This window comes from Toxorhynchites rutilus, chromosome 1 (genome assembly GCF_029784135.1).
Source record: "Toxorhynchites rutilus septentrionalis strain SRP chromosome 1, ASM2978413v1, whole genome shotgun sequence".
NCBI classification, from domain to species: Eukaryota; Metazoa; Arthropoda; class Insecta; order Diptera; family Culicidae; genus Toxorhynchites; species Toxorhynchites rutilus.
Window position 1 is genome coordinate 42,242,141 of NC_073744.1, and position 26,626 is coordinate 42,268,766.

The window sequence follows — 26,626 nt, forward strand, 5'->3', positions numbered from 1 at the left end:
TCGTTCGCTAGTGAAAGGCGCGAATCTATTGCACCACCACCGGATCCAGTGGATGAGCCTAGAGGACAAGAGCCGGCAGAGGATCAACAACGAGGTCAATTAAAGAACGAATTGGCTTTCCACATGGATGCAGCAGTGACCCAGTTTTACGGAACGGACCCCTTAACCCGACACAAGATTCCGAAGTTGCAGTATTCCCACCGACTAACGAGTGCCGTCCAAGTACTCGACCAGGAAGTACTACCTGTGTACCTGGAAGTGGTAGAGAATCTAGAGGGGCTGCAATTTATCGTTTATTGTGGAACTGTAGCTGTTGTACGGACGTTAGGAATGCGCACCTTTCACCAAGACGATAGACAGAACCGCGTACTCTCTAAAAAACCGAAACCTGCTTGGATGAGACGCCTGGAAGGTCGTATCCAAACGCTCCGAGTAAAAATCGGTCGACTAACGCAGTACAAGAGGGGAAGTCGATCGCGAAAGCTGATTCGTGGAGTTGCTGAAATTGTGAAGCCGGCAGAGCTCTCTGATCTTAATGAAAACCGCATCATTGAGATCCTCGACACCCATGTACAACGGTTGAGTGCTCTATCAAAAAGGTTAAGACGTTATACGGAATGTACGAAAAGGCATGCGGATAATCGTATGTTCAGTATGAACGAAAAGGAGTTCTACAACCGCATCAAAAAGAAACGCAATAATTACGATGGTGGTCTTCCTGAGATTGACGAAGTTACCCAGTTTTGGTCAGGCTTATGGGAGAACCCTATTCAACACCGAAGTAACAGGATGTGGTTGGCAGAAGAAGAGGAATATGGAAACGGACTTGAAGCAATGCCTGCCGTTATGGTAACCGCCCATGATATCAACGAAGTCATTCGATATTCCAGGAATTGGGCTGCGCCAGGACCAGATTTCGTGCACAATTTCTGGTACAAAAAGTTTTCTTCAACTCATGGGCGAATGGCAGAGTGCTTCAATAAGGTATTAGAAAATCCCCAAACAACACCGGAGTTCGTGACCAGGGGAATTACTCATCTGATGCCAAAGGATCAAGACACAGCGAATGCGGCGAAGTACAGGCCAATAACATGTCTAACGAGCCTGTACAAGCTACTTACGTCGGTGATTAATAAAAAGATACAAAACCATTGCGAAGTTAACGAAATATTAACAGAAGAACAGAAAGGCTGTAAACAGAACACGCGGGGCTGCAAAGATCAAGTCGTTATCGATGCAGTCATCGTCGGACAAGCAAGCCGAAACAGAAGGAACCTGAGTATGGCGTACATTGACTATAAAAAAGCATACGACTCAGTACCGCATACGTACCTGATAAAGGTACTAAAAATGTACAATATACATGATGGCGTCATCAGGTTTATGGAACACGCAATGGTAAACTGGAGCACCTCGCTTAGTATCACCGACGGAACAACTATGTTGAGATCCAGAACTCTCAATATTCGCAGGGGAATATTCCAAGGTGACACATTCAGTCCTTTGTGGTTTTGCCTTGCGATGAACCCCTTGAGCAGAGCACTCAACCGAAGCAGCCATGGCTACCATATCAACAGAACAACGACAATAAACCATACCTTCTATATGGACGACTTGAAACTGTTTGCGGAATCAACAGAAGCGCTACATAGTCTTCTACAGTGTGTTAGCGACTTTAGTTCCGATGTGCGGATGGAACTCGGAATCGAAAAGTGTAAGGCAGTACAGCTCCACCGTGGACGATTGGTGGAGACTGAAGGATTCCGCATTAACGAGAGTGAAGTGATTCAAGATTTGGTGGAAGGCGAATCCTATAAGTACCTGGGATTTCTGCAATTGAAAGGGATTTGTCACACAAAAATCAAGAAGGAACTCCAGGAACAATTCTTGATCAGAATCAACCAGGTTTTGAAAACAAACCTCTGCGGCGGCAAAAAAATCAAAGCCGTCAATACGTTTGCCGTTCCTTTACTCACGTACAGTTTCGGGGTGCTGAAGTGGACGAAAACCGATTTAGAAACAATAGAAAGAGCAATGAGAGTGACGTTCACAAAGCACCGTATGCACCATCCAAAGTCGTCCATAGAAAGATTCACCTTGCCACGTGTTGAAGGAGGAAGAGGTGTCACTGACATTAGAGCGCTTTGCAGTTCCCAGATCCAGCAGTTGCGGAGTTACTTCGTGGAAAGTCAGACCCGTCACGATATCTATCGCGCTTTCTGTGAAGCGGACCGTGGATTCAGTGCCCTGCATCTGGCGCAGGAGCAGTACGAACTTAGCTGCAATTTGCAGACCATAGAAGAAAAAACAACATCATGGAAGCAAAAGGAACTTCATGGGACACACCCCCATCGTTTAGAGCAAGCGCATATCGACAAAGTATTATCGAACACGTGGCTGGTGCGAGGTGAACTCTTTTCTGAAACAGAAGGGTTTATGGTAGCCATCCAGGACCGGATAATAGCGACCAAAAACTACCGGAAGTACATCTTGCACGAAAACGTTGTTGACTGTTGCAGAAAGTGTAATAAAGTAGGAGAGACGATAGAACACGTCATAGCCGGCTGTGGAGCGCTAGCCGAATCAGCTTATCTCAATCGTCACAACTCGGTTGCCAAGATTGTTCATCAACAGCTAGCATCAAAACGCAACTTGGTAAATCAGTTGGTACCCTACTACAAGTATATTCCGGATCCGGTTTTGGAAAATAGCTGCTACAAGTTGTACTGGGATCGCGAGATTATTACGGATGTCCGAATACCAGCTAATCGCCCTGATATTGTGGTCTACGATAAAAATAAGAAAGAAGTGCTGATAATAGACATTGCAGTACCGTTAGACCACAATCTACAATCTACGTTTGCTGCCAAGATAACCAAGTATCACGACTTGGCAGAAGAACTAAAACAAATGTGGCATTTGAAAGGCATCCGTATTATACCAGTAGTGATCTCTGCTACTGGTTTAGTTCCACACTCTCTCACGCAGTCATTGGAGGAGCTGCAAGTAACAGAGCAGCTTGCGGTTATGCAGAAAGCGGTGATTCTTGGAACGTGTAACATAGTGCGACGGTTCCTGAATCACCATAATTAGAACACGATGATTGTGCAGACACTATTATAAAGAGAAAAAAAGAAAAAAAAAGATACCACAGAGCCTAATCCCCCTTTGGCATTTAAGAAGCCCGGGGGTAGGTGAATATTCCAGCTCAATGCTGAGAAGTGCCATAACTCTATATAATAATAATAATAATAAAAATAAATAATAATAATAATAAAAATAAAGCAACTTCATAATTTCACGTGATTTTTGCCTCAAAAAATCACGAAGTCGTAAGTATTTTGAACTTGTTTTTTTTCTTTCCCATTAACTTCATATTCAATGTAATCTATGACGATATATTTCTTTTTGTTTACCGATCCACATGTATTTACTTCATTTACAATTCCACCCCATTATGTGGCACACTGATTTCCATTATTCATTTTCAGTTAGGCAGTTGAATTTCCTGCCAGAAGCTTATTTTCTTTTTTGTTCGTTACAAACCGTTTGACGGTTATGTGTACATGTAAATAACGGCCCTTTTCAGGGCTACTATTTGGAGTCCTAAAGAGTTAACCTAACAAATTTCTGATAAAAGAATTACATTAAAAAATATATAGGGGGTTGTATCCAAGACACGACCACTTAGGACGTAGGACTACGCATTCGGTTTATTGTAGCTTAGATGACAACCAAACGGGAAATTAAAAGAAATGTAATATTTATATGCTAGCAACAGCGTACTTACTGTGCAATGTTGGAGTTTACGTCGCAAATATTCTTTTCTCGCTATCCCTATTGTTGTTTCTACTCTCGCGACTGCATAAGTTGCCCGTTGACAGCACGGTTAGGTAAGTACACAGAACAAATGTATAGGAAAATGGGAGTGTTTCCAATTTTCATCAATGGTAACCATTTCTAGACTATGGGATGGTAATATATAACATACCAACCAAATCATAGACAATTTCCGATTCAACTGGTATGCAAATCGTCAAAATCCGCTAGCAGTAAAAATAGTTATTAACTTAAACTTTATTTCATAAAAACGTGACATGTTGTCTGATTTGGCACCCTTAATGAAAGACGTTGTCCTACTTCAAAACAACTGTTCTGAACAATCATAGTCTTACGTCAAACTTCCGTCCGTGCCCTCAGGTCCAGACCCTTCTACTTTTTTACTATTCATGAAGCCCAAACACCTTACATTTATATTGAATTCTCTCAAATACTGGTTGTGAAATGTGTGCTGATAAACAAGATTGTGAACATATTTCATACACGAGTTCCGGAAATCTACTTCGAATCGACTTTCACGCCTCCTCTTTCAATCGACCGTCGGGAATCGTTCGTCTTACCCCGTCTGCTGTTACGTCGACTACACTGCGTTTCACAACTATAGAACCACTTATTATTCTGAGTTTCCAGAGATATGCAAGAAGTCGGTTGAATTGAAGTATATAGTGTAGAATACGATAACTATCTTCCTTTATAACTCTGGGCATTAGAATTTTATTGTTGTGTTCAGGCGCGAAACATTCAAAAAACTAAAATTCCAGTGTTTCATAACTATAGAACCAGATGGAAAAACTCTCACTCCTTTACAAAATAAAAGTCAATTTAACATGAATTATGATGAGTTTCTAATTCATAGATCATCTTTAATTCTCAATCGTTTCAAATAACCCATTCGGGGTGGTTACGACCAAGTTGCGCCATGTTGTAGTGTGTATTTCGTTCTACGCAGCGGATACTGTTCGTTTAAGCTCTTCAAATCGCCCATACTGCTTGTAAGTTGCATCTACTATTCGTCCGATCACTCTTCATGAGTTCCTGACAGGGTTTTGATTTGGTAAACAAACTGAGCAGTCCAGAATCTGAAGCCCATATTCATAAAACCATACCATGATCTTCCGGATTTTATGAATTGATGCCAAATTACCCAATTATCAAATTGTTTTCGATGCAAAAACAGCAGTAGATGATTCTGAAGTACTTCGTTGTACTCCTGACTGTTCATTCGTGTTGATGGTAAGCTATCTAAACCAGGACTTTTTGAGAAAATTATCCCCAAACCATAAAAATCCCATTTTCAAAGGTGCGAATCCAAAAACTAATGCGGAAGCTAATCCCATGGGCTTCAGTATTTCAGGAGAACTTCTCTGATAAAAACAAATTCAACTTGAATATAATTTCTTCATACTGGGAGGATTTACGGAACGTGTCATTTAAGGTGGCAGTTTGATGGTTTGGGGATAATTTTCTCAAAAAGGCCTGGTTTAGATAGCTTACCATCAACACGAATGAACAGTCAGGAGTGCAACGAAGTACTTCAGAATCATTTACTGCTGTGTTTGCATCGAAAACAATTTGATTATTGGGTAATTTGGCATCGATTTATAAAATCTGGAAGGTCATGGCATGGTTTAATTAATAGGGGCTTCAGATTCTGGACTGGTCAGCTTGTTTACCAAATCAAAACCCTATCAGGAACTTACGGGGAGCGACCGGCCGAATAGTAGATGCAACTTACAAGCAGTATGGGCGATTTGAAGAGCTTAAACGAGCAGTATCCGCTGCGTAAAACGAAATACACACTACAACATTGCGCAACTTGGTCGTTGCAACCCCGAGTGGGTTATTTGAACCGATTGAGGACTAAAGATTACCTAAGAATTAGAAACTTATCGTAATTCATGTTAAATTGACTTTTATTTTGTAAAGAAGTGAGAGTTTTTCAATCTGTTTCAATAGTTATGAAACACTGGAATTTTAGTTTTTTCTAATGTTTCGCGCCTGAACACAACAATTAAGTTCAAATAGCCAGTGTTATAAAGGAAGATAGTTATTGTATTCTACACTTTATACTTCAATTCAACCGACTTCTTACATATCTCTGGAAACTCAAAAAAAAAAAATGGGTGGTTCTATAGTTGTGAAACACAGTGTACCTGACTTGACAGTCAAAGACTCGCGTGTCACGTCTTATCGGGGGATCCATTCATCAGTCGAAGAAAGAAAAAGGAAAAATAAAACTGGATTCTTATTGCAATGTTGTTTGCGAAGAAAAAAAGCAACTCCCATCAATTTCTCCCACTTTTTTTTTCATTCATGGTGAATATTTGTTCGAATTCTGCTAAGGACCGAAACAACTTGATAAATACTCAACCTGTCGCTCTGTCCTCAGGACTTTGATATCAGGAGCACGTTTTGGAGCGGCTGCTTCCTGAACATACTCCCATTTTCTCGTATGATCACATTTTCTAACATAGATATGAATCTAAGCATCCAAAAGTCAGACTTTCATTAGCTGACTATGATATGACTGAATCTGTCTGGAAGAGTACACAAACAAAAACATCAAAAGTAAGAAAACACACTGATCAATAAATCAATCAAAAACTTTCGAATTGCGATACTTCAACGAGAGAATCGATCAGAAGCAAGTGGCCTAAAAATAAACAACTGCCCTCAGTAACCAATTAAAAGTGGATTGTAACTGTTACGGACCGAAACGAGACTCTGCCGCGGTACCGATGTTGGTGTGGGGGTAGACTTCCTGTTTTGGCATTGCAGTCACGCACAGGGTTCATGCGGAAAAGTTTTCGTTTGGGTTTCACAGCAAAGGAAGGTGTTGTGATATTTGTCGCTCTGGAGCTGCTCGGGCTACCATAAAATTTTCGTTGGTAACCGAGCTTACATGTTTCGTAACTCAATCCTGGGAATCTTGGGAAACTGGTCGTAATGTAATTATTATTCTTCATTGCCATTTATCAACTCTACCGATGAATTACCATACTTGATTATGCTCTTTTGTTTATTCAGGGTTGGTCGGACGTTGTGAAACTTTTATCTACGAAAGAATTATTTTTCAGTTCAATTAACCGGAGCGTTGTTTTTCACTTCATCACACCATGCATAATTACTGATTTTAGAATTTTATTTTCAGCTTATTTTTTCGAAAGGATATAATGCAATTTGTAGCGAAAAATGAATTAATTCTGATACGTCACAATAAATAGTGACTTTTTGTTATAAAAATGGGTGGGTTATATCTATTATATAACCGCAAGGTTCACGTGGGACTACCTTATCGTACCAATCATTTGTTTGTATTGATTGAATTTTCGATTGAATGAAACAATTCTCTAATTCAATTGAATTCAATATATTTACTTTATGAGTAAAAAGATTGTATAATTCCATGTAAGGTCAATTCATCCATTGTGATAGATTGTGTTCTTCGTTATAAGTAAATTTAATGACAGTCCTTCTACGTTTGGACAAAATATGTGAACGGAAGAATTATCAAACAATTATTTCATTTTACGTTTCCTTCTGAAGTTTGCATCTCTCAAGTGTACGTACTTCTCGAACCGCGAATTTGCTTGATTTGATGAACTCCAGGCACTTAGTTTCGATTTTGACATTATACGTCGAACGCATATTATTTAATCAATAGGCGTCATCGCAGCAATTGGTTATCAACATCTTGCCTAATCATCAAATAGTATGCGTAGGAATTCAGTGAGCAGAAGATATGAAGGCATGTCCTTCAATGCAATCTTGAATAACCGAGCCAAAGCGTGGTGTTCGTACGCGCTTTTGTAATCCGTGTTAGGAAAACACTTTTCGGAGTGCAAAAAAAAACATGCGAGTGCAGAAGTAACTTCGGAAGACCGTGTTAAGGAAAAATATTCTAGTTTACACAAAGGCAAGCCCTTACTGCAATTTTAAGTCATTTGATATCAGGAGCACGTTTTGGAGCGGCTGCTTCCTGAACACACTCCCATTTTCTCGTATGATCACATGGAGTAGCTTTTTCGGTAAAAGAAACCGATCGATTCTCCTCTGGTATCAGTTTTCATACAAGTATATAGCAAAGATCGTTTCTTGGCACATATTTTCATCTTTAATCTATCGAACATACCTTAACAACAGAGCTTCATTGTTGGGTAATGAAGACTCGTGTAGATGGAGAGAAAATTCGTTGGTCTATAATAAATTGAATAACATTTTTCCCTTTTCTCGACCCATCTCAGGTTTCCTGAAATAATTTTAAAACAAATTTTGTTACGCCATGTGCATGCATTTTGTAAATTCTTTTTCAACCACTTCATTCTAGTTCACTTCATTTAGCTATGTAAATATCTTGTAATCTCCTGAATTAAATTTGAAGTTGAGTACATTATCATTCATTCAACGTATTTCAGAAAGCATTTTAACTTGCAACCTAAGGGCTAGCATGTTATACAGTAAGATATCAGGAGCATGTGTGGACATGGATTTGATGATGACTTCTTCGTGTGAAATCGCGTATATTAGGGTGCCAATAAAAATGGTCATCTCGAATTTCAAAAAGTTACCCCATAAAAATGTTCACCACCTCGAAAAAACACTCTATGCAAAATATCAGCTTAATCGGACTTAAGGGAGAGTGGCGCAAAGCGGTGAAAGTTTGAGTTTTTTAAAAATCGGATAATCACCCAAGGAGGGAGTAAAGGAAATCGGGGTTTTCGAAAAAAAGTTGTTGATGCCAAATGTATTAAAATTGCATAAAACGTTGAGATCTAGTGTCATCTCGAAATTTTTTTTTTGTCAAAAATCGTCACTCTGGGACTGGGACTGATTTTTCGGAATACTAGACGAAAGGTATGGTCTTGGGTGCCAATAAAAATAGTTATCTCGATTTTTTCATTCGGAACTTGCTGCAAAATGTTAGTTTGTATGATAATATACCCAATGCAAACGATTAGCTCATTCGAATCTCATTAATTAGTGTTGCAAAAGCTAAAATTTGAGTTTTTTGGAAAACGAAAAATCACCGAAAATCGGATTAGAAAAATTGATGCCAAATGTCTTAAAATTGCAGTACTCGTCAAGATTTACTGTTATCTCAAAAAAAAAAAATTGTCAAAAAAAAATGTTTTGGCGCTTAATCGTTTTTTCGTCTGAAAGGTAAATTTTTGAAAAAAAATTTTTTAGATAACTGTAAATCTCGACATTTCATGCAATTTTAAGACATTTGACATCAACAATTTTTTTTTGAAAACCCCGATTTTCGATGATTTTTCGGTTTTCAAAAAAAAACTCAAATTTTAACGTCTGCGACACTAATAAATGAAGTTCGAATGAGTTAATGTTTTGCATATGGTATATTATTCTCCATTCCTGCTGAGGATGTATTTGGGACACGGTTGACTTCCACAATGATGGACTCTATTTTGAAAGCAAAGAACTATGTATCGGCTCAAGGAGGAGCGTCAAGGATGAAATTGACGGAAAATTTAGGAAAAGCAATGTTCAAGAAAACCATGCATAAATATCATACAATTTATTATGAGAAAACTTTTTTCATGGTTTACTTTGCTGTATTGATACGACTTAAGCAAACCATAACACAGTGGTCCAAAAGGGCAAAAACGTGATCGTGAGGGATTTCTCCAAAACGGTTAATTTTACGTATATGATGTCTTCGGAGAAGTTTTAAAGTACAACGAGGGCCACCTTTTGAGGGATGCCATTTTGAAATGAATCCTCCTAAAAGTGAGATCCAAAATCCATTTTTTTCAGCTTAAGAGATAGGAAGTTGGAGTCTTCATAAAAATTATAGCTCTTATCAAAACAAACAATTTTGCTGAAAACATCAACTTTCTATCTATTCAGGTAAAAAAGTTACGGGACATTTTTGGTTCAATTCATCTCTCACGAGACCGTTCGTCATATTTCGGTTGATGTTTTGAGCATGAGAAAAGTCACAGCACGACTAGTGTCAAAAGAGCTTAATTTAAAAAATTATGATTTTTTGCAAAATTTAAAGCGGCTCAAGACATGCTTGAACGATCAAATACTGATTCCACGTTTATCCAACACATAATTACTGGCGACGAGACATGGGTGTGACTTTTTCCTATTTCCGAAATTCAAATTACTGCTCGGCCACGGTAGCACTAGATAAGAAGCTCATGTCTGTTCAATGGGTGCGTAAAGAATTACACTTTGAAAAGGACACAATTATATAATCACAAACAAACAGATTTTACAACAATATTTCTCACCACTTTCAGATCAGATAAGTTATGACCCGATGATAAATGCAGCACCAATTGGTGGCCTCTAGAACGCAGAAAGTTTGTTGCATATGGTCCGGTCGATCTGCACCAGCCCTAAACCAATACCGGTATACTCCTAATCCCATTCGTATATGATCCAAAACCTCGAAAATATTCCAATCATACCACATACGTTCCCGCTCCGGTATTGAACTTTTCGAATAATTTCCGGTCATTAAATATCAATTTATCCTTGCTGCTGTTGCACTTTCAAATCCTTTATCCCGGGCGACGGTGGTTCCTTGCAGTCTACGATGTATGCATTGCGAATTTTCGTACCACTTGAGCCTAACCATTGGAGCCGAATTGACCAGCAGGAATGGAATATTTTTCTGTTGAAAGGAGAAAAAACCGCCCGGATCGTTGATGCCTAGGGTAACGTGTCCGCGAATGGGCCGCAATGGAAAAAAGTACCCACTTGTGCCTTTGTATCCATGATTTTATCGTTCTGTAAAACAAGTGCCGAAAACTGGCCAAAACATATAACCAGGATATGAAAGTTTTTCTCGATCATTCCAATGATTTATCAGTTCACTTTTACCCCTAAGGAACCTAAACCCGGTGTTTGTTACTTTACCAATTTCGGCCAGAGGAAAACGTACGCTCAGTCGTTCGAGCTGATGGTAATTCATCGATGCCGTTTCGACTTTTTTTGCGGTCGCAAACTCACACCCACCCACACATGGTTTACGTAAGGGAACGAATATCGTGAGGTCAGTTTGTTTTTTGCTGCTGCAAAATAGTTGAAATTCGGTGACCACAGCCGCTAACCTCGGACAGTATTCGTGGAACTGAGCATTCGCTGCCACGTTATGGATGCTGGATGTTTTCAATCCATTAGATTGCAGGTGCAACTGGCAATACGGTGAATTGGAAAATTTGTGTTTGTGCCCCGACCCAAGTAGTGGGCAATCTGTACGAGATGAAATAGCGCTTCCCGACATTTGGGAGGTACTTCATGGGTTCCAATATGCGATCGAATCGCATCACTCTCTATATGGAAAACGAATTCATCAAGTTGAATGGCTGACGCCCTATCGCAACTTTAAACAGCGTTAGTTGAGAGTCACCATGGTGGAATATTCACAAAATCATAATTTTGTTCAGCATCAACATTTTCGTTGTTGTTAAGATGAACGAGTAACGTTCATCTCAACAACGTTCGTACTCGTTCATCTCAACAAAAATTAAAGCTCCCTCGTGAAATGCAAACACAGAAAAAAAGCTAAATGTGCTAAAATCAGCAGCATTCATCAGCGCGAGAAAAAGCTGAACCTGGGAAAGGATATGCTAAACTTTGACAGGTACCCGGCCCTCCTGAAACCTGCGTTGGCACAGCGCGTATTATGATGATGTTGAAAAAATGCAAACTTAGGACAAACTATACATAACACATGCATATCTTGACTGCACGTACCGACCGCATACCGGGCGGGGTGGGAGCCTTCCGCTTTGGAGCTAACACCCGCTGTTTTCAGAATGCAGATATGTTCTCAATGTACTTTTTTGCCCTTCGTGGATCGCGCCATTTTGTGGTGGTGTGGCTGGATGACAACATCAGTGGCGCTTCACGCGTGAAAACCGCTCGACGTGAAGGCTAATGGTAATCAAGTTTCGTGGCGCGGTATGCAAAACTGGAGTTTGTGGACGCAAAAAACGACCAACCGAGATGTATATGTTGTGTTTATCGAACGGTCGTAATCTTGAGGAGAAGTTTGTCCGGAATTATAATAGGAGTACCGGTAAATTTCTTCGTTCTTTTTTAATAAAAGTTTTATTCTGCAAAAATGGTTACAAATTAATATTCAAAGTAATGCCCACCGCTAGTCACAACTTTTTCCCATCTTTCTGGCAATTCACGGATCCCTTTGCGGAAATAATCGGCCGGTTTGTCAGCTAACCACGAATCGATCCAATTTTTGACATCATCAAAATTGGAGAAGTGCTGGTCAACCAGACCATGTCGCATTGATCGAAGAAGGTAGTAATCTGACGGAGCGATGTCTGAAGAATACGGCTGGTGGGATTTCTTATTTATTTATTTTGGCTTAACGTCTTTACAACATGGCCTGATTCACATTTTTTCTTATGTATCGTTCGTTGCTTGGTGTTTTAGTTGTGCGGCTTGCAAGACCTGCGACCAACCCCACTAAAGGGTGTGTCACATCAAATTGCATCACGGAAAAAACGCTGTAGAAATTGAATTTTTAGGAATTATATCTTCAGCTTTCGCTTATAATCAGATAAGAGTGTATAGATCACGTTGGCCATGCTTCACTGTCAATTTTACGTAAATTTGGAAAAATGTCGTCGAACGAAAAAGAGCGTCGTGAATTAATCCTGCGCACTCATTTCGAGAATCCGGAGTTGTCACATCGAGACATCGGTAAGATGCTGAGAATCGTCCAATCCACGGTCAGCAGAGTACTAAAACGATACTTCGAGAACCTAACCATCGACCGGAAGGTGAAGAACGGCAAAAATGGATGCTCCGTCAGTGATCAAGATCACAAGCGCGTAGTTAAGCAGTTTAGACGTGATCCGAGAAGTTCGGTCCGGGATGTCGCCAATAAGCTAAATTTGTCAAGTTCATTCGTCCAGCGGACCAAGCAGCGGGAGGGCCTGCGTACATACAAGGTTCAGAAGGCTCCTAACCGCGACGAAAGGCAAAACATGGTGGGGAAGACGCGAGCCCGGAAGCTGTACACCGAAATGCTGACGAAGCCGCATTGCCTGGTAATGGACGACGAAACCTACGTCAAAGCGGACTTTCGTCAGCTGCCGGGCCTGTTGTTCTTCTCCGCAGAGGACAAATTCAGCGTTCCGGAGGAGATTTGCAAGCAGAAACTATCCAAGTTTGCCAAAAAGTACATGGTGTGGCAAGCGATCTGCTGTTGCGGAAAGCGGAGCGCCCCCTTCGTGATGACCGGCACGGTAAACGGGCAGGTTTACCTTAAGGAGTGCCTACAGAAGCGCTTACTACCACTATTGAAGCAGCACGAGGGCCCGACCATCTTCTGGCCGGATCTCGCTTCGTGCCACTATTCAAAGGACGTGTTGGAGTGGTACGAAGCCAACGGGGTCACCTTCGTGCCAAAGGAAATGAACCCGCCCGGCGCGTTGGGAGCTTGGCCCAATAGAGAAATATTGGGCGATTATGAAGCAGGCCCTCCGGAAGCACCCAAAAGCTGTCAAATCGGAGGCGGACTTCAAGAGAAAATGGATTTCTGTTCAAAAAAAACTACAACCTGACGTTGTACAGAACCTTATGGACGGGGTAAAGAGGAAGGTGCGAGCATACGGGCTTGGGCTCGAAGTATGAATAAAAAGAAAATGCCAAAAGTTGTTTAATAGTTTTTATTTTACTGTCTAAAATTTTCAAAAGGATCGGTCTACTGGGCGAATTTCTACAGCGTTTTTTCCGTGATGCAATTTGATGTGACACACCCTTTATCTCACAGGAGAACCATCGTGATACTGCTGCTTTTTCGTCCCGAGTGCCACCAGGACTGGGTGAAGACGCTTATAGCGGCGTCAATTCGCCTAGAGGATCTGTTTCCGGGTTTTTGTAGCTTTTCTTGGGGACTGGCAATGCCCAATGCTCATCTCACCACACCCTAGACCAGGGTTGCCAACTATTTTTTTGAGAAATCAGGGAGAAAGAAAAAAAATCAGGGAAAATCAAGATAGCTCATATTGGGTTGTCCGGAACGTTCGTACCATTTTTGAAAAAACAAAAGTATTACTTTTTGAATTTTATATACATAGTGTTGTTTTGTAATCAATTCAGGAAGTTCTGAAATCTTTCAGGTAGCCTAACAATTCTAAACATTAACTAATTATGGAAGCTAATTTGTCCAGTTGCGAGTAGTATTTGTGGGAATGTATCGACTGGTTGCTTGGTAGAAGATCACAATACAGAATTCCTCTCCAATACCACCTGAACCAGATCATTTTTTTTTTCAGGTGAAGACCGGGTCAGTCGGATTGTTTCAAATGACCCGTTTTCATCACCCGCCACGATTTGCCTTAAAAAAAATCGACGCATAGATGAAACGCACAAGTCGCAACGATTTACGTAACCATGTTTCAACTAATGCACATGAACGGAGATTTTAAACATATGTAGTGAACCTGCTAATTCATTTGCCGTGTCTCACGGTTCATTCTTGCAACTTCTTGCTTTACAAACAATTTAATATACATTTTTCAAGAAATAAAACACTTTTTAATAATAATTACAGTTTAATAAAAAAAGATGTTATACTTGGATGTCATTTGCTGCGAAAATGTAATGAAACATGTATCATTTTTATTCAACTGTACATCATTGTTGGTCGATAATATTCCTTTCATCGTTTTCGTTCCTATTCTGTTTCTAATCTTCGTTTTATTGAGATTGAATTGCGAGAACCTTCGGGCATATGATTCTTATAGATTATATTTCTTTCACGTCAACTTCAAAATTTAAAAAAAATATTGACACTGTACCTTCGAAAATGCGAACAGATAGAGTATAATCGAAAGAAAGAGTAAGCATTATATAAGCGCAGACCGGAAAGCTTTTTAATGTGGACTATTATGACAGTTCTCATAAACAACCGGCAAAACTCTCAGTATATTTATGTGGATTTTTTTTCTGATTTAGCAAAAATTAAAAAATCAGGAAAAATCAGGATCATTTTATAAAAATCAGGGAAAATTTAGTGTTTGTCAGGATATCGAGCGCGTGCCAAAAAGTCTGGGAAATCCTGAAAAATCAGGAAGGTTGGCATCTCTGCCCTATACAGTTCCCCTTTACCAGTGCAAGCAAGAAAAACGATCTATGACGATAGAATTTCTGACCCGAACGGGAATCGAACCCGAAGCCCCATCTTGGCAAGCGCAACGCTTACCACTAGGCCATGGGGACCACTACGGCTGGTGGGATAGGTCATCCCATTTCAGCGTTTCCAAGTATGTTCTGACCGGTTAAAAATAACTGCAAAATGTGCAAAATAACTTTATCGTGTCTTTGCTCGTATTGTGGCCATTTCTCCTTCAGTGCACGGCTCAAACGCATCAATTGTCGTCGGTAGAGGACTCCCGTAATGGTTTCATTCGGTTTTAGCAGCTCATAGTACACCACACCCAGCTGGTCCCACCAAATAGACAGCATAACCTTCTGGCCGTGAATATTCTGCGCAGCCGTCGATATTGATGCATGGCCGGGGTATCCAAACGTTGCCCGACGTTTAGGATTATCGTAATGGACCCACTTTTCATCGCCAGTAACGTTTCGATGCAAAAAAAACTCTTTCTTTTATATCGTTGGAGCAGCTGTTCGCAGGTGAAAAAATGACGTTCGACGTCTCGTGGCTTCAATTCATACGGCACCCAATGTCCTACCTTTCGGATCATTCCCATTGCTTTTAAACCATCGGATATGGTTTGCTGAGCTACTCCAAGTGTATTTGCAAGTTCTTGTTGCGTTTGTAACGGATCTTGATCGAGTAAAGCCTCCAATTCTTCATCGTCAAACTTTCTTGGTGGTTCGTCCATGTATGACACGTTCGCTCAGTTGGAGCATGGTCACCATAAACTTTCACCAAAAGCGATGACTTTCCGCAGCTTTTTTCTTCACATTGAAGTAATGAAGTAACACTACCCGCAAAAACACTCTCGTTGGTACGAAGTTCGACATATTCGAAGTGGAAACAAAACTATGTTGTTTACGCTTCAACTTTTTGACATATACTGAAAAAGACCCGCAATGACATTAGCTCTTCCAACGAATGCCTGGAAAATTGATTCACTGGAATAATAATCAAGTTACGCCATCTGTTGTAAAACAGAAGAAACTTACCAGTACAACTAATATTAACATGTATAATCAGTGGTAGTATAAGATTGGCCTTCTATTAATTCAAATTAGGAAAGTTCGAGTGAATTTAGATAAATGTGGCATGTGTAGTGGATTGATTACCCAATCATTCATCTATCCTATTTTTAACTGTATCTCCTCTTCGGTCTGCGAATCAATCCCCGTATTATTCTTCCATGCACTCTATTGACATCGCGAGACCAAGATTTTTATATTAAGGTTACAATCCCCCTTACCTCAATGATTCAATATGGAACATAACATTCAAATTGACGAAACTTACGACAAATTATCTTTGATAATATCGTGCATGATCTGCGGAATATTAAGCTGAACATAGTTCAACCGTCGTGCTCACAGAAACTCCTTATGACAAACCCGAACTACAAACACGCAGTGCTTCGAACATTCATCTCTTCGACATAAGGAAGAATTAAATATGATGCACTATAACGGAATTTATTTCCAAATTCCTTCAATATTAAAGTGCAATGTTTTCGTGTCACAATAAATCCTTTATTCTAATTCTCTGCATTCAGCTTACTCAACTTCTTCATGCTCTTTCATTATACAGGGTCTTTCAGAATTAACGCTCACGCAACAAATTTTAATAACTTCTACAAAAGTGAACCGATTTGTATTTAAAAAAAAACGAAAATAAAGCTTATCGTAGGACATTTTCGATGTGACCACCACTTTTCCGATTTTACGATAACGCGTTTTAAACAGTGAATAAAATTCTTCATGCACAACTCTAACACTACGACTTCGATGCTGTTGAAAATTCGAGTATATGACTTCCTCCAAATTTGGTTGCTTATTAACATAGCTTCCACGTACCCCCAGAGGAAGTAATTGACGACGAGAAATGTTGAAATTCTTACCATGGGAGGACAAAGATTCATTAAGGCTTCGGTTACTCGAGTAATACGATTTCATTAAAAATACACGTTACATGTGTACACGTACAATTTACAGTACATCTTGACACTAAAAACCATTCGATCAGAAAGAACGAGTAGCCGAATATTATCGTCCCGAAGTGGGGAATATAGTGTTACCATCGACGGAACGAAAACATTTTTTCATAAGAAGCTATTCGATTTTTTTGCGTGAGCGTTTAATCTGAAAGACCCTGTACTTGGCCCAGACTTGATATTCCAAAGTCTGGTTCTTTTTCTATCATCCCTATATTTACTCCCTTTTTCCATGTTCTAATGAACTCTATCCTGGTCTTCCTTATTCTGCAAAATGTAGGAACTCAGGCTACTTCTGCCGCATCTTTGGAGTATGAGTTCCGAATAATATACTAGTGCTGAATCAATTTCTACCATGAGAACAACTAATTGGATTCCGCGCTAAAACGTCTCATCTGATTCATAGAAGTATGTAACTGCTGGATACGTTGTTATTGATGATGGACAACATTATTTATTGGAGATGAGACATTTGAGTTCATTTGTAAACCACCCATTCGCGATCATACCAGAATTATTTACAGTAAAGTTTCAGTCACGGCCTGTATGTATTTTCTAAAAACCACATTCGCTATCGCAGCAAATTGGCTAATCCACACGAACCTCCAAGTTCAGCATAAAATAATGTTTTAATGCTGTCTACATGCTTCAGAATTTGTTTTGCTTTATGTGGAAATCGTACATCCAAGAATAAAAAAAAACATTCAAAATAAATTTTCAAGTTCGATGATTGAAAAGTTTACTAGACATTAGAAATCCTTCATAATAATGTAAACTATTACAACGGTGAATAAAGTATTTAGTATGATTTCCTGCTGTGGTGACTGAGAGCTAACAAACGACCACAATGGGTTGAACTTCCTTTAACCTCTCGATTGGATTTACTCCAATCTCCCGTTTCATTCAATTCAACCTCCAGGCTGAATTTATCTACATACCGAACACACTTACTAACCTCCAGGCTATAATTGGAAAGCCTACCGGATAAATTGAGATAATTTCTGCTGTCCTTAGTCGAATAATTTGACACCACTCTCCAAATTTCCAACAGTACAAATAATTTTCAGTTTCCTGGGAATACTAATAGGAGTACCGTTTATTTCAAAAATTAATGCTTTATCCTGCAAAAAAAGGTTACAAATTTAATGTTTAAAGTATTGCCCATCGCTAGTCACAACTTTTTCCCATCTTACTGGCAATTCACGGATCCCAATTTTTGACTTCATCAAAATTGAAGAAGTGCTGGTCAATCAGGCCATGGTGAATCGATCGAAAAAGGTAGTAATCGGACGGAGCAGTGTCTGGAGAATACCGCGGGTGGGATAGGATCTCCAATTTCAGCCTTTTCAAGTATGTTTTGACCGGTTTCGCGACATGCGGCCGAGCATTGTCGTGCTGCAAAATAACTTTATCGTGTATTTGCTCGTATTGTGGCCGTATATATTGTTCAAATCATATTTGATATAGTAGGTACACGTATGAAATAAGCATGGCCTATTCACCTAGAGTCTCAATTTAAATTTTCTCTTGCATACAAAAACTCAGTAAGAAACATATAACGTTCCGCCTAATGGCTTGGTTCAGTTGGAGTGGCATATTTATCCAGGGTCAAAGCCACAAAAGGATCTTCTTCAAGAGCAGAATGTGATGAGGTATATCAGCTGTAATAAACAGAACATTGTAAGTTGTTATTCACCTATGGCCACTTTGCCTGCAAACATGAAAATAATTTCTATGCTAATTAATCGCTGAGATTAAAAACAAAATTTCTTTTCACCTCTCCTAGAATATGTGAACAGTCGTCCAAACTGATGATTTGTCCAATATATCAGATTGAAGAAAATAAATTTCACGAGAAATTCCTTAGATATCATGCGCACAGAACTACGACCGAATGGCTATCGAGAGAGTAATTTCTGTTTTTATTTATATTTTGACAAGCGACAGCTCTACTAAAGTACAGGGTGACTCAAAAGTCATTAAATTTCTCAAACATAAAGTGACTATTAATACGGCATCTATAGTCAATAGTTATACTACCAAACAAGCAGGGGACCACTTTGCCCCCACTACCCCTACTTCCTTTTTGGTCCGTCTCCTCTTCTCGGTGGTGTTCAGAGCGAAATCAATTATATTTCACTGGCACAGAAAATTTGTTTAAGTTTAATAAACGCGAACGAAAACAATTCTATATACTGTTTTTCTACTCTTTTTCTAGTAGAAAAAAAAGTAATGCGGGTAATGTGGACATATAGTGGGGATAATATGGCCAGGTTTGTAATATACCGTTTTGTCTCATATTCCGAACAATTAAACTTTGATGGCCATTGAACAGTGTCTCAAATGGTACTCTTTCGCGATATTAATTTGATTTTTGGACACAAAAGAACCTTATTTTTCATTTGACTACAAGAAAATTGATTTACAAATACATATTCATGGTGAAAAACTAAAAATATGTTTAATCACTTTTGTCTCAAATTCCGAACACCATTTTTGTCAGTGACTAATGTTCCGAACACTTTTGTCTCAAATTCCGGACAGCAAAAATGCATTTTTTTTAAAAAACCATAACCATAAACCATAAACCATTTTAAACTACTGAACCGATTCATATGATCGATATATCAAATTAAAGTCAATTAACTAGTCTACTAGTCTACAAATTATGTCAAAATATTGGACTCCCGGCCCCGTCAGGCTAACGCCACATGTGCCTTAATAAAAAATATATTTTGGGAAAAAAAAAAAAAAAAACTAGTCTTCTTTGGAAAAATGTAATGCTCGCAAAACAATTAGATTTTGCTTTTGTAATTATTGATTGTAATTGTTTCTTATAGTTTACATGGTTTCAGGACCAAGGGTGCTACATCGGTATCGATACCTGTAATCGATGTTAAAATGAAGTATATAACCCAAAGAATGTCAGGGTTTTGAATATAAAATTATTTATAAAATAAAGTTCAGTAAATTCACATTTAAAAATGGAGTGTTCGCAATTTTAATTTATTTTTCTACGCATAACTTGATTCATATTCCGAACACTAATTCTAATGAAGATTTCTGCATTAAATATCATTTTATTGCATCCATTTATCGTAGATTCTTACCATTTCTAGCACTTAACATGAAAACAACAAACAAAGTAGTTTAAAAAACCTTTAAAAACTGAAAAATTAATGATGCTTGTTTTTTGCAGAATTTGCTAACGCAATCATTTTATCATTGGTTTTGATTGTCACTTTTTTGCAAATGCTTAATAAAGGGTGTGTCACATCAAATTTCATCACGGAAAAAACGCTGTAGAAATTCGCCCAGTAGACCGATCCTTTTGAAAATTTTAGACAGTAAAATAAAAACTATTAAACAACTTTTGGCATTTTCTTTTTATTCATACTTCGAGCCCAAGCCCGTATGCTCGCACCTTCCTCTTTACCCCGTCCATAAGGTTCTGTACAACGTCAGGTTGTAGTTTTTTTTGAACAGAAATCCATTTTCTCTTGAAGTCCGCCTCCGATTTGACAACTTTTGGGTTCTTCCGGAGGGCCTGCTTCATAATCGCCCAATATTTCTCTATTGGCGAAGCTCCGGGCGTTGGGCGGGTTCATTTCCTTTGGCACGAAGGTGACCCCGTTGGCTTAGTACCACTCCAACACGTCCTTTGAATAGTGGCACGAAGCGAGATCCGGCCAGAAGATGGTCGGGCCCTCGTGCTGCTTCAATAGTGGTAGTAAGCGCTTCTGTAGGCACTCCTTATGGTAAACCTGCCCGTTTACCGTGCCGGTCATCACGAAGGGGGCGCTCCGCTTTCCGCAAGAGCAGATCGCTTGCCACACCATGTACTTTTTGGCAAACTTGGATAGTTTCTGCTTGCAAATCTCCTCCGGAACGCTGAATTTGTCCTCTGCGGAGAAGAACAACAGGCCCGGCAGCTGACGAAAGTCCGCTTTGACGTAGGTTTCGTCGTCCATTACCAGGCAATGCGGCTTCGTCAGCATTTCGGTGTACAGCTTCCGGGCTCGCGTCTTCCCCACCATGTTTTGCCTTTCGTCGCGGTTAGGAGCCTTCTGAACCTTGTATGTACGCAGGCCCTCCCGCTGCTTGGTCCGCTGGACGAATGAACTTGACAAATTCAGCATCCCGGACCGAACTTCTCGGATCACGTCTAAACTGCTTAACTACGCGCTTGTGATCTTTTTCACTGACGGAGAATCCATTTTTGCCGTTCTTCACCTTCCGGTCGATGGTTAGGTTCTCGAAGTATCGTTTTAGTACTCTGCTGACCGTGGATTGGACGATTCCCAGCATCTTACCGATGTCCCGATGTGACAACTCCGGATTCTCGAAATGAGTGCGCAGGATTAATTCACGATGCTCTTTTTCGTTCGACGACATTTTTCCAAATTTACGAAAATTTGACAGTGAAGCATGGCCAACGTGATCTATACACTCTTATCTGATTATAAGCGAAAGCTGAAGATATAATTCCTAAAAATTAAATTTCTACAGCGTTTTTTCCGTGATGCAATTTGATGTGACACACCCTTTAATAAAAATTGTAGACTGTATCGATACCTGTAAATGATGTTAAAATGAAGGCTATGACCCAAAGAATTTTAGGGTTTTGATTATTCATTTATTTATAACAGTAAAGCTCAGTAAATTTACATTTGAAAATGAAGTGTTCGGAATTTGAATCATGCGTCAAAACTTGATTCATATTCCGAACACTACTTCAATGATAATTTTAATTAAGATTTCTACATAAAATATCATTTCTTTCACCCATTTATTGTATGTTTATACATTCTGTAGCACTTAACATGAAAACAACAAACAAAATAGTTGAAACAACTACAATAACTGAAAAATGAACGATGTTTGTTTTTTACAGAATTTGCTAAGGCAAACATTTTATCATCTGTGTTGTCTGTGTTTGTTTTTTTATTATTCAATTGTTTATAACATAAAAGATTTGTAAATTTACATTTAAAAATGAAGTGTTCAGAATTTGAGACTGTTCGGAAGACGAGACAAAACTGTATGAAGCGTAGAGGTTTATCGATCGCGAGAGGAATAATTTTATTCAACCAAGGTCTGCACTCATCACGAATGTCCGTTGAATGATGAAAAAATCGAATTAATCCACCTAGAAGTTATATCGTGCTTTTTAGCAGTATAAACGGACAGACCCTCAGCTATTTTGCTTTTGGTTCCGGTCAGCTTCTAAACAGTCCACATTTGTCGGTTTGATTTCCATTTATAGACGCAGGACATTCCTTAGGAATAGATTAAACAGACTTTTCACAGTCCATCTCACTCCTACTGGCATCTGTCCGTTTTACCCCACCAGTACAATTATTTCAATAATTTAAATTTTTCACTCAGAAATGAATTTACTTTTCCGTAAATACCTAATATCGCTTCTTTGTTAACTCACAAACCGAAATATAACCATCAGCAAATTGAATTTCTTTATCAAACCACTCAAAATGCTTAATATCGAAGCAGCTAATATTACATCCACACGCGGAATCATGTGTGCTTTTCGGTATTTGTTTCACTTTTCCACTTTTCATTAGTATTCATTGCCATAGGGTGGCTTGAATATTATAGAATAAAATGTAGAAGGTGGTCTCATTAACAGAAATCTGAAATTCAAATTGAAACTATACAGATCAACCACTTGTCCGTATTACCCCCACTGTCCGTATTACCCGCGGTTACCCTACTTTTTTTTCACTTAATTTCTTTTTATTTCTTAATTTGGTTTATATCATAATATAATACTACATTTCAAGTGATCAACCTAGGGTTCAACAGCTTTAAGTTGCGGTTCCCCTACTTGTTTTAGTTGTTCCCTCAATCGACGCTCACCGCTGGGAAGGTTCCTGAATACTACTGGTACATAATTTAAGGCTCATTTATACTTTGCTAGTAGCAGACTTGACAGTGAAAAGCTACTGACTCGGTGAACTCGCTTAATAATTGGTTGACTGGCCTTGTCCGTTCACACAGTGTGAGCTGCTGGAGATACTATTGCAAGGGTTTGGCAGGGATGCCAGGTGATTTTTCAAATGTCCATCCGATAATCAGAAACAGCCATCAGGTCCGAATTTGACAAATAATTGATCCGAAATCGACTTCTCTATTGACAGGTTTCGTCTCGGGGTTTCAGTTACATTTATTATAACACAATTTTATCGAAAAATTCGCGCTGACCGTATCGCATATCGTATACAATGTTGTCTAGAAAAACACGACTGATCGTAGTTGAAACCGTAAAAAAGCGATTACAAAAGTACTTTGTACTGAATTTATTTGAGCTGAAGGTACTATCCGAAAAAATCAGAAACACAAAAGGATTTGGAAAGGCAAAAGGTCTATATTGGTTTGGCAAGGAATGGCAGAAAAGAGAGGAACATTATGTTAAGTCAACACTACAATAGAAAAAGCTAATGGTCGCAGGGGTTCAAGGCTACTACATGAACTGAAAAGGATTCGTTTTTGAGTGACGATGTGCCAATGAGAGCTGCTTTGTCAGGCTCTACTGTTTAGCTGTTTTTGAAATTATTTGTTACCAAGTCAGGAGACTTGGTTCAAACTGTTTGCTACCAACTGTGAGCTTTGTGTACCATTTAGATCTCAGCTCTAGAGGGAGTAACTTTGGACCGTTGCTTCTCTCAATATTTATGAACGAGATCGGATCGTTCTTCCCAATTGGTTGTCGCTACCCGGATGATGTTGAAATTGTTACAATTTTTTTGCGACTGCAACATTTTTGAAGATCGGTACTTTAGAAACTCTGCAGCATTGTTACATTCCGTCTAAAAACTCCATTACATTCACATATGTGATCGATTTTTAAGTGATGCCTGTGGAAAAAAAACGTTTTCTCTAAACGATTGACTCTGCTTTGACACTTAAGTCGCATTACTCGGGCATGAAAACTAAGACTAAAAAACAACGTGGGTTCATTTTCTACATTGTTCGCGCGCACAAACGGTCCGAATCACCCCACATCAAATTTTAATGTCCAAAAATCATCTCTTTTTTTATGATATATTTGGTAGATTGAAGCTTTATATAATGATTAAACATTATTTATTCAGAGAAAACAAGTGTAGCTCAGTATACAATGTGACATTTTTTATTTACACCGTATTGGTTTGGAAATATTAGGCGATTCGCTTAGGTGGTCCAAATTCCCCCCCTTTTCCCGTACTGGTTTTCGAAATAATTGATCAAAAGTTTTATAAAAATTTGATTTTCCATGTTTTTTACTGAAATTAAAACCAGCCGAAAAGTAGAAAATTTTTATGGATGCGGGTATAATGGAAATGTAGTGGGAGAATATAGACAGGTTAATAATATACGAAGCGTAGAAGTTTATCGCTCGCGAGAAGAATAAATTCGCTCTCTCTCAGTGTTTGTGTGTCCAGTAACTGAAATAGAACAAAAAGAGAAAGCAATATGGAAAAAGAGTTCAATATTCTTTCCTTCACTTTCCATCATGTATTGGATTATGGATGTGACTGTCCATTTCAACCCCACCAGTGCAATTATATCAATAATTCAAATTCACCACTCACGAATGAACTTACTTTTCGGTACATACCTAATATCGCTTCTCTGTGAATTTTGCAATTGAACCACTAAAAATGCTTAATATCGAAGCCGTGAAAATTACATCCACACGCGGAATCGTGTTTGATTTTCGGTTTTTGTTTCCCTATTTAACTTTTGATCAGTATTCATTGTCATAGTTCCCCTATATTCCACAAAATCTGTTTCTGATGGTATTTTTCTCAGTTTGTTCTATTATATTCTACACAATCAGCTGTAATTACGAATTATCCATCAAAGCAATAGCCAAAAAATTGTTCTCACGAGGGATTGGATGGGCCTGATCACGAATGTCACATCACGGTGAAAACAAAATGATTTGTATGCAAGGTTATATACATTTCATTTTCAGTTCTAGAAATCCCAAATTATGTAGAGTGGAGTATGTTCTTTCAAATGTCGTCAACAAACATTTTTCTTGTTTGCCCCAAAAAGAATGACAAGAGAATGCAAAGAGTGTATTTTTTTGAAAATAAAAATCGATAACTTTGTGTAGAATTGGGATATTGACAAGTTCTGCATCGCAAAATATTTTTTTTTTGGTAAGCTCTAAAAGTGTTCTGAAGACAATTTGCATTTAAAATTTTAAATAAAAAAATTAGAGCATGAAACAGGTTTTTTCATGGTGACCCTAATGAACTAAGAAAATGCGCTATGTCGGTTTTTTCAAGCGATAGAAAAAAAAATTTATTCTACAAAATTTCTTATAATAACTGGGGCTAAAACATTGTCAAACCATATATATTTTTTATTTCATCGAAAGTTTTGGTAACCCTATTTTGGCAACATCGAATCGAGCGCTTTGTCATATGTAACAACTTTGTCGAAGACCGTTTTCGTCTAGCGAATAACCGTCGAGCTCTGGATGCTAATTTCCACCTTAAATGCACTTCCTGGACCATTGTGCAATGGTTTCAAGCATTCAAAGGTGGTCAGGAAGAGCTAGCCCGTGGATTGAATATCTCTCATGAGACCGCTTGTCATATTTTGGTTGATGTTTTTGATGGAATTTTCTTCCATCCGATCCTTCCGATCAGATTCTGACCCCACATTCATCCAACGCATAATCACTGGCGACGAGACAAGGGTTTATGAGTGTGACATGCGAACGAGATTAAAATCACCAGCATGGACAACTGCAAACGAGGTCAAAGTCGATTAAAAATGAATGTAAAAGTCTCTGTTTTCGTTGATATTCGTGGTGTTGTCCATTCTGAATTCCAAACGACCAATAAAGAGTAATACCGTGGCGTTATGAGAAGTTGAGAAAGAAAATTCGTCGTCAACAGTTGGATTTGTGGAAGGCTAATACTTGGATTTTGAATCAATATTACGCACCAGTTCATCGATCAATCATTGTAAACGAATTTTTGAACAAAAACGACAAGAATACCGTACTCTCCAGATATGGCCCCGTGTGACTTTTCCCTACTTCCGAAACTTAAAATACCGCTTCGTGGAACCTGCTTTGGCAGCATTGAAGACATGAAAACGAATTCGCAGCGTGAACTGAAGGATAATTGTGAAAACAATTCGATGACTGGATTGTTCGTTGGAAAAGGTGTATTTCTTCAGAAGGGACCTATTCTGAAGGCGATAACACAAATTAAGATGGTCATTAAAGCATTTTCTTTAAAAATACAAAAAAAACTTCAGTTCCCTCATAAGCGAAAAAACTCGTAAAAATTGCCACATCTACTCACCGCTGACCGGAGAACTGTCATTTGAAACTTTGCGTTCCCATGAATCCCCGGCGGCATCGTGAAGAGGAGCGCACTCTTTTCCGCATGGGAAATATCCGCTTTGATGCTTCCTGCTGATGCTGCTCGCAAAAGCGCTTGGCTAGAGGAGTTGGCGTTTTTTGATTTCAATTTTATTTTTTCTCTTCGTGTTGTTGGCCCTGTGAGCTGTCTTCCGCTTTGGGAACGCTTTGGGCAGGGGGAGGAATGCAGTCAAGTGAAAAATCTTTTACAAACAGCAGTTTTTCCAGCTCTTCTCACTTTCCA

At 38.9% G+C, this 26,626-nt stretch overlaps 1 protein-coding gene across 2 annotated transcripts in view; it reads right to left on the reverse strand.

Annotated features, from left to right (window-relative positions):
* LOC129763284 (uncharacterized) overlaps nt 1–26,626 on the reverse strand; it is a 356,409-nt gene that overhangs the window by 51,528 nt on the left and 278,255 nt on the right. The window lies entirely within an intron of this gene.